At 32.3% G+C, this 11,800-nt stretch overlaps 1 pseudogene; it reads right to left on the bottom strand.

The window, feature by feature from the left end:
- Positions 1–238: 238 nt before the first annotated feature.
- On the bottom strand, positions 239–11,283 carry LOC145584196 (putative wall-associated receptor kinase-like 16 pseudogene; annotated as a pseudogene).
- Positions 11,284–11,800: the final 517 nt, after the last annotated feature.

Here is an 11,800-nt window from a genome sequence, read left to right as displayed (position 1 = left end):
ATAGCTGGATTGGCAAAAATCTTTATAAATAGTCTACTGAGTCTGCTAGTAATCAATACAACAAGAAACATACATAGTTTAATAGGGCAATCATTCAACACATCAAAGTATTATTAAAAAGATACATACATACCAAATTTCATCACCATCAAATCCAGAAATGTAACAACATTAAAATATTCCAAATTCCACAAAAATTACATAAAATAATAACAAGACCGCCTTCTTCAGTTCTTCATCAGCAAGTATGAAGTAAATGCATCTCAACCTCAGCAGAGTCCGAATTTGTAGTGAGATCAATATGGTCATAAGTGACCGATCTTGGAAAAGCATTGTCTGTTTCCGTGGATGATGTGATCATACTAGAACTCCTTGTTGTCCAATCTTCGGATTCATCATTAGGTTCAAAAGGTGGCTTACAAGATGAATTTGGATGACTTAGCCCTTGTAGACATTGTAATACCTTTGTAACTTCTTTTATCGCCGGCCTTTCTAATCCTGTAGGATTTAAGCATTGTGTTGCCAGATTAGCAAGTTCCATAATATCCTCTTTTTTACTACCCTTCAAAACCAAAGGATCAACAATTTCAAACAGAGTGTTATCGTTCATTGATGAGACAAAATACTTAGCCAAGCTTGTTTCTTTTTCATGTTCCATTTCTTCATCTTCGTCTATTGGTCCTTGTGCACGTATTGGTTTTTGTCCTGTTAAAAGCTCGACCAAAATTACTCCGAAGCTATAAACATCACTCTTTTCGGAGTAATGGCCCTTATAGATATATTCAGGATCCAAATAGCCAAACGTTCCTTGGACACAAGTTGTCAAATGAGTTTGCTCCACAGAAACTGCTCTAGAAATCCCAAAATCCGACAATTTTGCTCCAAACTTATCATCCAAGAGTATGTTGCTAGATTTAATGTCTTTGTGGTAAATTGGTGTTGAAAACTCTGAATGCAAATAAGCGATTGCAGTAGCAGTTTCAAAAGCAATTCTCAAGCGTGTTTCCCATGTGAATATGAACCCATCAATGGAATTTTGGATGTGCTCTGAAAGAGTCCCATTACAAATGAATTCGTACACTAAAAGAGGTATGCTATCTTCCAAACAACACCCAAGAATCTTCACTACATGTCTATGTTTGATTTGAGATAATAGAATTACCTTGTTGATGAATTCTTTCCATTGGCTTTCATTGAGGGCCGTTGATCTTTTAACTGCAATAACTTGACCGTCTTTTAACATTCCTTTGTAGACAGTACCTTGACCTCCTTGTCCAAGCACGCGATCATTGCTAAAGTTGTCTGTGAATCTCTTTAATTCTGTTAATGAGAAGAGTTTAATTTTCTTACTAGCATCTATATTGGAAGACCCTTGTACTATAAGTTTTTTCTCGATGTACTTTTGTCTAAGTTTGATCTCCTTTCTTCTTTTTCTAGTTTTGCATCGCCAACACACCCATGAGCCTCCAAAAATTACAAGAGCTGCGCCAACTGTATCCATTGTAACATTGAACGTTAGATCATGAATTGCATTTGTGTACTGTTGACTACAATTTTTTATATTTACTTTTATTTTATATTTATCTAATGTTTTGGATTTTTTAACAATTACCACCTACAATTATTGTTGTTTTAGTAATTACCACCCACGGTTTTTTTTTTTTTGAATTTTACCACTAACTATTTTTCAAAACATTAAAACTTCCCACCTACTTGGCTTTAAACTGAAATGTGATGTCATGTGGGGCCCATGAACTACCTTCTCACCATATTTCTTTCATTTTCTTTCTTTCTCTCTCAATTTCTCATTCCCCTATATTATACTCCTCTCAAAATAGGGGAAAAACTTCAAATTAAATCGAATAAGAAAGAAAAAAAGAAAGGGAGGGAAAAGGTGGTTAGTGCGCCCCACATGACGTCACATCTGAATTGAGAGCCAAGTAGATGGTAAGTTTTGATGTTTTAAAAAGTAGTTGGTGGTAAAATGCAAAAAATAAAAAAAAAAAATAAAAGTATAGGTGGCGGTAATTATTAAATTTTCTTATTTTTTTGCTAACAAAAACTGTCATTAATGAATGTAGATAATTATTTATACTCCTTCAATTGGTTACAAAAATGGATATTCCTTCAGTTCCTAAATAAATGTGTAACTCTTATCATATATTGACTAACCAATCATTCCCAACTTTGAATCTCTTTAATTATTGACATCTTATTTGGGTCCTCTTCTTTGGTAGGCAGGGGTGAGCATAGATCGGATATTTGATCCAAAAATTCTTACTCCGTATATTTGATATCCGTATCCGATTATCGCTAAATTTCGGATCGAGTAGCTCGGATATCCAATATTCTACCATTTTAATTTAAAAACATCATTTAAATATTAATTTAGTGGCAAAATTAATTTTTTGCTAATGCAAATTGATGTACGGGAGTACTTGTATATTGCAATTGAGATAAAAATTAATTCACTACAACAACAGAACAACCAGTAAACAAGGAGTAGATCAAATAGACAAGAAAATTTTAAGATCCAACAAGAGAAGTCCTCGCTGGTGAGAAGGCGCCTGTTGGTGGATGATATGCAATGATGGAATGACGATGGTGTTCCGGGTAAAGTAAGAAGCTGGAGGGAAGTCGTCGTTATTGCGAATGTTGATGGCGGTGGCTGGAGGAGGAGGGAGTGATGCCGCTGCTGTTTGCGTGGGTTGCTGGTGAAGTAGTGGTGAAGATCAAGGGCGAAAGCCGGGCAAGCCATTGGTGGTTGGTTGGTTACGGATGTTGATGGAGGTGAAGTGAAGGATCTGAAAGGATGAAATAGGTTATGAGATTCTAAGAGAGGAGAGAGGGAGGCGACGAACATGAGAGAGATTTTGTGGGAATATTAGGGTTTTCTGATTTGGGCCTTTTTGGCCTTCGTGAAGTATTCAAAGTAAGTCGTCAATAACAAAAGACTATAACTTAATTGTTTTTTTCAGATATCGGATATCCGAAATTCAAAATTTCGATATCCAAATTTTCGGACCGGACGATCTGATAATGTTTTCGGATCGGATAATTCGAAAATGTTTTCAGATCGATTATCCTAAATTTTCGGATTGGATGCGGATCGAATTTTCAGATTATCAGATAGTTTTGCGCAGCCTTACTCTTTAGGTAAAATAAAACCGTTTTTCATCAATGTGTATGACATTTTTCATTTTTACAAAGGTTGGATTTAAAGTTGGTCTCATAGGTTAATATGTGACAAAACCCACCGTATTGTTGTTTGAAGTCAAGGCCTTATTGTTGTTTGTAGCCAAGGCAGGCTTATTGTTGTGTGTGCTTTGAGTTTTTCTTTTTTTTTTTTCAAATTGTGAAGTGTGACATGAAATCTTTAGAGCTCCTACATAAATCCTTTATATATTTTAGAGATACAATGGGACTAATTGCAAACACTCTTAAGAGTGCTTTTTTGGTATGGGACTTGTTTCTCTAATATTTTGCCTAATATATGTATAGTTTAATGTTTTTTTGACATGTTTGGAATTGAATTAGAGCAAGTCCCAGTTTCTCATGTAGAGAAATGTTGAATGTTTCTCTAGTGGAAAAAATATAATAGCAAAAATAGGTTAGGTTCCGTGCCATGCACGATTATTTAAATAACTACTTTTCAAATTGATACTATTTCAAATTTTTTAACCTTCATACGGTATATTTATATCAATTGAATGCTGAAGAACGACCACAAAAATAGTTGGAAAAAGTTTTTTAATCAACATGTGTCGTTCTTGGCAATAGAATCCATAGAGTATTACTGGATTGAAATAATAATCATAAATTATTATTCATAAAATAACAAAAGCATCATTTGTTGATTTGATATTTGCATTTCATTATTTAAGTTTGTAGCTTCTATTACATAATTAAGAATAAATCTTGTTGTAATTAACGTATGTTGTACATAATAAGTTTTTCCTTAAAAAATAGTCCATATGTCATAAATTATGTTAAGAATATTATTTTTAATTTTTTTGCTTAAGTTTATAGTTGTCAATATGTTATTTTATGGAAAAATACACTGAATCTTCTATTATACTTTTTACGTAATTAGTACTTTATATATGTAAAATATTGTTTTTTGAATTTATTTTTTTTTCAAAAAAAAAAAAAAAAAAAAAAAACTAAGGACACACCAGGAGATGACACGTGTTATTGTTGGTGTGTCTTTTAATATATAGTTATTGATTGATGATTATTGATTATTACGGAGTATTATTTTTTTATTTGTTTTTTTATTGCTAACAGGCCTAACACAACTTTCTTCTTCTGTCACCCCCTGTTTACTTGAATCTTCCATCTTCCTCACTTACTCCTTTCTCATCAACAATGGGGAATTCACCCCTCCAAGTCCCCAACAATAAAACAAACATCATCACCAACACCACAACAAACCCCAATCCAAACACTACCATTTTTGGCAGCTTTGGCGATAAATCAAAATTAAAACCCTAAGAAAAATATAGATTTCAAGGGCATGGTTAACCCTAAATGATATAGTAGGTATTTGCATTGTCGTATGTTTGGGAGCTTTCACTTCTTTGATTTCCTCAACCTCCATTGTTGCAGTTCAATTGTTGAGGAAAGAGAGAATGATGGTTTAACTAGGGGTGTTCGTTCAGTTTTCGGTTTGGATTTACCCCAAATCCGATCCAATCCGAAATATAATTCGGTTTTTAATTTTCCGATCCGATCCGAATTTCTCTCAATCCAATCCGAATTAAAATTCGGTTATTTGGATCCGATCCGAAAATCTGATTTATAATACAACATTTTTTAGTGCCTAATACGATTATAAAAATAAAGCTTTAATATAAATACAAGTCTTCAAAATCATTATTAAAATAAATAGTTCAACATCAAGTCATTAATTAATCAATACAAACTCTCCCTAATATTTTATGTAGTAGTAAGTATTAGAGCTAAACTTCAAAAATTAAAGAAATACATATTTATACAAGCTTAATTCTACAATTCGGTTTTCGGTTTGGATTAGATCCAATTAGGGTCAATCCGATCCAATCCAAAAATCCAAATTTTCAAAAAAATTCATTCCGATCCGATCCGATTTAAATTTCGGATCCAATCCGAATTGATAATTCGGTTTGGATATCAATTCGGATTGGATCGGATTGGATTTCGGTTTTAATCCGAATAATGGACACCCCTAGGTTTAACTACCCCCACCCGTTTAGTGACATTTACCTTCTGTTTGTTTCCATTGGTCATCAAATGACAAAAATAACCCCAACTTTTTCTTCAATATGACCAGTGTGCCCCCTTCATAAACAATTAAACATACAACAATGTTTCTTGTATTTTATCATTTCTATTGTGTTTATATGTTAGTGGAAAGGAACAATTATTAAAATGATGTATCGTTTTGATTTATTAACCAGTAGGGGTGTTCTAAATTGGTCTGAACCGGACAATGGACCGGACCGGACCAAACTAATCGGTCCGATCTTTAGGTCGAGAAATTTATTTTCCCGTTTTTCGGTCCGGTCTGGTCCAAAACCCTATAAAAACCGGTCTTGGATCGGACTGATTTTTTGCTTAAAATTATATATAAAAATTTTAATAATAATTAAGATTATCCTTAATAAGTTTGAAAAAATTTGGTCGTATGAGATTTTTTGTACTAAATATAAAAAAAAGATGTTAAAATATTGTTTTTCCTTTTTTTTTCGAATTTTCCAAAAATTGTTTAAAATTTAGAAATATTTGTATAAAAATTCCAAAATCGGTCCAACCCGGTCCGGTCCGGGTTTTGGACCAAATTTTTTGGTCCGATCCGGGTTCGGTCCTAGCTTAATCGCTCCGATTTTCGATTCTTGAAATTCAATTTTTCGGTCTTCAGTCTGGTTCGGGTTGGTCCGGTCTGGTCTTGGACCAATGAACAGCTCCTATTAACCACTATTTTTTTAAATCTTTATTTTAATTATGCAAATGCAAAATTGTATTTATTAGTTTATTTCACTCGATTTATCAATCGATCCACCCAATTCATCCATGAATGATGAGTAGATCAGATGTGGATGAAGGTAAAGTATAGGTGATGGAAGAATCGGGTGACATATAGATCGTTGGTGGATGCAGGCAGATGAAGCATCACTTGACCCACCTTCAATCCATTGCCACCCCTATTGCAAATTAAAGGCGTAAACGAAGACATCAAATAAATTCCCGACAAATAGTCTTACCCAAAATAATAGCTAATTGTAGAAGTATCCGTAGCACGTTTTGGGCGCTGATACCTGTAAAAAAAAATTTTCATTGATATCTATATACTCCCTCCATTTTTTTAATTGCATTATTTGGGTTGGACACAAATTAAAGTTCAAGAACAAAATAAAAAAATTGTTCATGTGACTACAAACAAACAAAGGAAAAAGAGTAAAAGTGAGGTAACAAGTATATATATCAAATGCAAATATTAAGGGTAAAATAGAAATTTGGTATATGTGAATACAAACAAAAAGTGTATAAAAGTATACCAATTAGGCAATTATAGTAATGGTGCAATTAATATGTAGCTTTTCTAAAAGAAAAATAGTGATTAAAAGAACACTAAGGAAATTCTTAGTATAGAATTATATGTTACAGAATAAAAAAAAAAATATATGTTTAAGTTATCTGACATTCTCTTCTCTTGCAAATGCTCTTTTTTCATGCCAACTTACGAATTTAAAATTAAGTATTGGCATTATCATTACAAGGTATCGAACATGTAATCCTTATGGAAAATGATATTTTACCACCGATCCAACACTTATATCGTTATTGTGTAAAAAAAAAGAAAAAAGAAAAAAAAACACATTTATATCATTATTCAATTGCTCAAAATGAAAATAACAAATTCTTGTAAGGAAAATTCCACAAAAAAAAAAAAAAAAAAAAAAAAAGTAAATAAATCTTTGTGCGATTAGTTCAAAATAAGCAAACCTTTTAATTAACAAACGATAAGTCGATTTTTATGGGATACTTCTGAAAATGAATCATGACGTGTTGGTTTTAGGGGTAGCCAGTTGTTTGAGTCAATGATGCAACGCCTCATAATATGGGAGATTCACTTTTAAAATTAATTAAAAATAAATTGTTAATGGACCAACTCAACTAAAAACTTAAGCTGGTGGTTGAATCCCAGCCCATAACTATGTTCTATACTCTATCGCGCCCCTCACACGAGAGCCCATTGGACTTGAAGTGAGGATGCAACATGGGCCATCTTCATACCCGACGCTTTATATTCCAATTTGAAAGGAGGGGTGGATGAGATTAGAACATGTGACCTTTGTTGTCATTACAAAATACTTCGTATTAGTTTGAAATTTTCGAAGACCCACGCTAGGAATTGGAAGGAGGGAAATAAATAATTTTTAACAGTGACAATGTCATTGCAAAATATACTTTTTGTAACCAAAAAATTGTCGTTGCTAATACTTTGTTGCTAAAAATGAGTTTCCTTGTAGTGAAGGGGTGTATGAAAGGCTAGGGGTGTTAACTGGTGCTGTGATCAGGGACAAGATGGGTGGTTCGGGTTGCAGTTTGGCGAGTGGAGTATGGATGGGATCCTAGTAGAATAGCTGAGGCTAAGGCTCTTCTATGTGGTCTAAAAGTTGTTGTAGACTTCTGGTATCAATGATTGGTCGTGGAGAGTGATTATTGCCTCAGACTTAGGGTTCAGCAAAACTATCCGATAAGTCGAATATTCGAAAATTCGATCCCATTTGATTTGATAATTAGGATATCCGATTCAAATATTTAGGATATCTAATAGGATATCAATTTTCGGATATCTAATATCTTAAAAATATCCAAAAGATTTTAAATTTTGGATATTGAATAGCATATATTCTATCCAAGTATAAAAAAATTGGGAGTTATTTGGTATGTCCAATCCGAAAAATATCGGATATCAAATATCCAAAACCCTTCGGATGGAATATCCCAAATTCGGATATCAAATATCCAAAACCCTTCATTCCAAATGTCGGATATTGGATATTCGATTTGAAATCCAATTTGGAGTGGACATCCAATCCGTGCTCACCCCTAGTTGGACCAATGAATGCACTTAAATCACGAGATGGGGTGTAATAGCTTTCACATTAATAATAAAAAGGGCAACATTTTCAGTGTATCTGTAATACAAGACCATCATTGAGAATTTCCTTTCATTATATTGATCAAATTAAAAAAGCTGTGATTATATGTTAAGATTAACACAATAAGATCATATATCAACAAATCCTATAATTTAGGAAACTATTCAAAGCAAAATAAGATAATGATATCAGCATAATCCCAACGAAATCTGTGGTGTAAATAAAATCAATTTCAGATGAGGTAGAATATTGACCAAATTAAATAAGCAAAATTGAGATAATTTTACCTAACAGGTTTGATTCATTGTAGTCTCCCCATAATAGCACAACAGGTACGGCAGTTATCCCAGTTGACAATGGTGCATTATCACTTAAATAGTCCTTGCTAATCAAGAAGGCAGCCCTGCAATTTCCAGAGACATTGCTGGTGCTCACACTTGTACTGTATTGCTTGATATCTGTCTTTGGTTCATCATCAATGGATGCAGATGCCAATTTAGCCTGACAACAGCGATAGCCATTGCACCTGTTTCCTCTTAAGACTGATGCAGGTGGATTCAGGGTACAAACAGAGGCACATCCTGCGATGATTCCACCCGTCTCATTCAACAATAAAGCGTATCCATCGCATCCCAGTCTTGTGTGTGGCTGGTCATATTGTGTGAACACTTATTAAAAGAACAAAGTTATCCCAATAACACGGATCAAATAACCCCTTTAATACTGAACGAGTAACTCATATAACACTGATCGAGTAACCCTTATAATATTGACGAAGTAATCCCTTTAACAATGACCAAATAACCCCTATCACACTAACGAAGTAACTCCATAATGATTGGTCATATGGTGTGGTCAGTGTCATATAAGAATTTGTGTTATATTTAATACGGAATATGAAGTCAAGAGATTGTTAGCTCAATATTTTAATTATTGTTTAGACCATCAAGGCATCAACACTGGCCGATAAGTTAGATCAATAAAATTTTATACCATCCCTCTTTGCTTACCACTTTTTTTACAATATACATCATGTATACCACAATACAAAATATTTCTTGTATATTTTCTCTAGAAATTATCCCATTGATATTAAAAAAAATAAAGTTTAATTACTACCACGTGTTTTCATTCATGAGTTTTATCTTAAATTTACCAGTTGCCGAATGTCCAAATAGATTTGTCCAAATATATATTTTAGTATACGTAATTTTACAAATTAATTATAATTTGTGGTCACTTTTAGAGTAGCAACTAGTTGTTGGCCCGAGTGATATCTCGGGTCATCTAATGTAATATGAGATTAAAGATAAAATCACAATCATTTCAATTTCATTACAACTAATTTTGATACATTAAATATTTTGCAAAGAGTCACGTTAGCCTCTAATTAGTGATTTGGATGATCCTACAAATTTTGTAAGACGTAAGTTTAAATCTATTGGATTGACCCGACCTTGACATCTATTTTTTGGATTTTACATGTTTGAGACGATATTTTTTCATATATCATAAATGAATAATCAATTAATTAATACTAAAAGCGAACCTAAAGTGACACTTGTCACGATGTCATTAAAAATTTTCCCGCCTTTTCAATTCTTTTTTTCTTTTTTTTTTTTTTTTTGCCAAATTTGAATGACTTCTATTTCATTTTATAATCTACTCATAATACTTATTTCCATTTAGACAACACATTTAATCCAATAATACTCCATTAGTTTTTTTATTATTATTTTTTAACATATATTTATATAATAAGAATCTTTTAGTTACAAATATACTAACATAGATTAAAATCAAGTATTGAAATATATCAATATCCAAGATTATTATAATACTATCAATTTTTTTTTTCCTCCAAATTAAAATATTATAGGTTAAAATTGAAAAAATTATTTTGGTAGCCTACGTTGAAAATTATACATAATGTTTATAAGAACAACTAAACAAAATCATTTTATTATATTATACTCTTCCGTTTTTTTATAAGTTATAGTTGGATTTGTACAGTTGTTGAGACACAACTTTGACCATCAATATCTTTAACTAGAGACTATTATTTTGTTACAAATATTGTTTTTGGTTAAATTATTGTTGAATTAATACCCTTCTTTACAATTTTTGTTGTAAAATTTAATTATTACCGTGCATGGCACGGGACTTAACCTAGTTATAATCTAATTGTGTTACAATTAGTGATTGTGGTTTTTCAGCCATATTAATAATCAATTTCATACGGAGTATTAGTTACGGAGTATTACCAAAACTAAAATAATTTTTAAATTAATAGTTATGACCATTTAAAATGGGAATTGAAAAGAACATGAATCACGTTGAAACATTTTGTATAGTTTAAAAGCTAAAATTAACGTTTTCTCTCATCTTAAAGTTCTTATTTAAGCATTAACTTAAGTTGTTTTGATATTTAAGAATATAGATAGATATATGTGACTATACATATGATTTGGCGCCATGTTATTGGTTAAGAAAAGGAGACACGTGGTACAACATATACTTCCTCCGTTACATTTTAGTTGACATGTTTCTTTAGTCACGTTTGCCAATGCACAAATTAAATCATTAATATCTTTAATTATCGATAAGCAAAAATTATAAAAGTTGATATTATAAAAATATGCATTGTAACGAATCTAACAAGATCCTACTTGACTTTATTTTTCCTTACATATAAATCATAAAACATGGTCAAAGGGAGGTGTATAAATAGTGCTAAATTCAATTCAAAACGTGTCAACTAGTAAAAAACGGAGGTAGTATTGACATTGACCTATGACAACATGGTATGTATTGCCATGAGTTTTAATAATAATATAGATAGATTATATTTAAGTACTTATTGTTCGCACCCAACAAAAGACTTGGTCACGTCATGTCGGCCATACACAATGCAATTTGACTAGATTTTTCTATATTTGTTAGATATAAGATTAATTATCAAGCTACCTCTCAAATATCATCAATGATGTGGCTAAGCTTTTGGCTAAAGATTGGAGTGTTACTATTCTACATGTTAAACACTCAGCTAACCAAATTGCCCATGGGTTGGCAGAGATGGGATGACTTCAAGGACATGACGAAGATGACACTGTCTACCACTTTTACTCTCCTCCATCTTTGACGGCCACCTACACCAAAGAGCTGGCCAATGGTATGGCATGCACAATGCCTATGACTGAACGCTGCTTTGATGCTATTCTTGGGCTATCTTCATGCTCCACCCTTTACAATGCTTTTGTAGCCTTCCTTATTTTAGTCACTTTATTTCTTTTATGCTTTATGTAATTTCCTTGTTTATGGCTTTATTAAGGTTCTTGATTGCCAATTTTCTTTTCTCTGGCATCATGAACCTTGCTTTTGGGTACAAACTTTGGATTTCCTAGATGCTCTTAATCATCTAGTGCTAATATAATATGCTCTTTTCTTTGTTAAACAAAAAATTAATTATCAAGTTGTCCCAGTTAAAAAAAAAAAAAAAAGAATTATCAAGCTGAGCCACATCAAGTCAATAATTCATTAGAAAAGTAAATGAAATTAAACACGGCACTTACTAGTTGATTATTCAAAGTTCTTTTTAAAAGAAGTTGATTATTCAAAGTTTAGCTGCGTGGTTTTAAGAATATTAGTTTTAA

Source organism: Chenopodium album, chromosome 16 (genome assembly GCF_948465745.1).
Source record: "Chenopodium album chromosome 16, dcCheAlbu1.1, whole genome shotgun sequence".
NCBI lineage: Eukaryota > Viridiplantae > Streptophyta > Magnoliopsida > Caryophyllales > Amaranthaceae > Chenopodium > Chenopodium album.
This window is presented reverse-complemented; position numbering and strand designations above follow the sequence as displayed.